Raw genomic sequence first — 2,187 nt, 5'->3', positions numbered from 1 at the left:
CACATGACTAACACACAAAACTGTCCTGAGTTGACGAGAGTTGAATTCTTAACATTCGTTACCATGGAAACCTTTCCCATCATTCCGTCATGACGTGAACGTGGCTTTACAGCAACAGGCAGACTTGGGCAAGTCTGTATTGACAGACTACATTTTGCTGACAATACTTTGGTACATTTTCTGAAGTAACATTTTGAATGCAGGACTTTTACTTGTAAAGGAGTATTTTTGACACTGTGGTATTGCTACTTTTTATGAATCTGAATACTTCTTCCAGTACTGTTTAAAAGCCTGCTTTCCTCTATGCCCTAAATGCTCCAGTTGAACTTCTAAAAAGAGGTATCCTTGAAGAATTACATCTGTTAAATATGCAGCGCTATGAATAAAACTTCTGAAAGTAAAAAGCCAGATTGAAGTAATATATATATATTTTTTTTTTTAAATCTTCACCCACATAACTATCATCAAAAACACACATAGCTCTGCAGATTTAAGAGATGAATGCTTCTCCACGTTCCCGTCTGTTTCATGTGTTGGTACACAGGCGCTGAAATGTTTCCGCCATGCGACAGCTTGATTTAAATGTACTGAATAAGGGTGTCCAGTAAAGTAACTATTGAGCCTCTTCATAAATGTTTCACCACTCTGCAGGGATTGCACAAGTGTGTGTGTGTGTGTCTGTGTGAGAGACTGCATCAGCGAGGCGAGGGCGTTTATCTCTCCAAAGACAGCAGAGTTCTTACAGCTTGAGGGGAAATCAGTAGGCAACACCACTGATGAGAAGACACTTGTGTTTGTGTGTGCGTGCGCTGGTACACAAAAATATATGTGGGTGTGTGCACTTCACTTCAGCTGTTCAGGCACTGCGGTCAGAGGCTGAGTGCTCACACCACCTAGTGGCACTGAGGCCTTGCATCGTTCTGCCTTCAGAGGAAACGGCAGGAAGATGAAAAAGACTAACAAAGCAATATTTACACCTGTAGACTAACCAGCCATCCACAAACGAGTCAAGCATGAGATAGAACATCAAAAAGGAGTCGCGTGGAGTTAAAAAGAAGAGTAGATTTTGCAATAAACAACACCACAGAAACAACAGGTTATGAAAAAGTAAAACAGCATGCACACAGGGGAGAGGCAAAAGCTGAAAAGTGCGTCGGAAGACGGAGGGAGATGAAAGGATGAATGCTGGGGAGGCTGCAACATCAGTCGTTTCTCCCCCGTAGGCTGTGCGGCTTCACCGAGAGGCTTTTTGACTGGCAGGTGGAAAACGTTAATCCCATGTTCTGCATCCTTTTCTTCCTCATTCATCACTCACGCCCTCCGTGGACGACATCTTATCAACATCGTAAACCTATAAGAAGCGCTGCGTTTACCCTCATCCACCTCCTTGCCACTGATCATCACAAGGGGAACGCGCACTCTCCGCCTTTGACTTCCTACAACTGAAGAGCCGCCATGTATAATGTATAGAGGCGGAGGAAAGGCAGAGGTGTCATCTACATAACTGTTCTTTGGAATTTAAATGAGCAATACCACCTCATGTATTTACATGTGGAGCGGCGAGACATAAAAGACATAATTACATGTTGTTTCTTGCGTTGTTTACCCAACGTGTTAGCCGACAATTCCTGACGTTTCGGATTTAAAGCCCGCATTTGTTGTATCACGGCTGACACAGCTGTCGCCCGCGTGAAATCAGTTTTGCCAGATAGTATTTCACTACATTCCCCAGACTCCCCCGAGCTATTTGTAAGTTTGAATCTCGGCGAGCAACTGCAACAAGAATCTTTTGTTTCCATTATGCAGCAGTCATTCAAGCTGAGGGGTCGTGTCCACAAACTGTCACCGCTGAGTGCTGTTAAGTATACCGACCACGCTTTGGACTCTCACTCCATCGCAGCCAGTTTGTCAGGGATGGGAAAGAAACAGGGGTTGCGCACACGAGACACACGCACGTAGAGAGACATCCCTCAAAACACACACACACACACACACACACACACACACCCTTTCACTTTAAGCCTTGAAGGGTTACAGGCACAGCGGAAAGCTAGAATACAAAGTTAAGCATTCAGTGGCTGCCTCATGCATGAATACCAAAAGGAAACCAAACATCACTTCTGTTTGGTAAAGCGGTTACCTCCTGAGCACTGAATGCATCAAAAACATTCAACCAAACAAGTCTGG

Source organism: Sebastes fasciatus, chromosome 9 (assembly GCF_043250625.1).
Source record: "Sebastes fasciatus isolate fSebFas1 chromosome 9, fSebFas1.pri, whole genome shotgun sequence".
NCBI classification, from domain to species: domain Eukaryota; kingdom Metazoa; phylum Chordata; class Actinopteri; order Perciformes; family Sebastidae; genus Sebastes; species Sebastes fasciatus.
Note: the sequence above shows the minus strand (reverse complement) of the source record.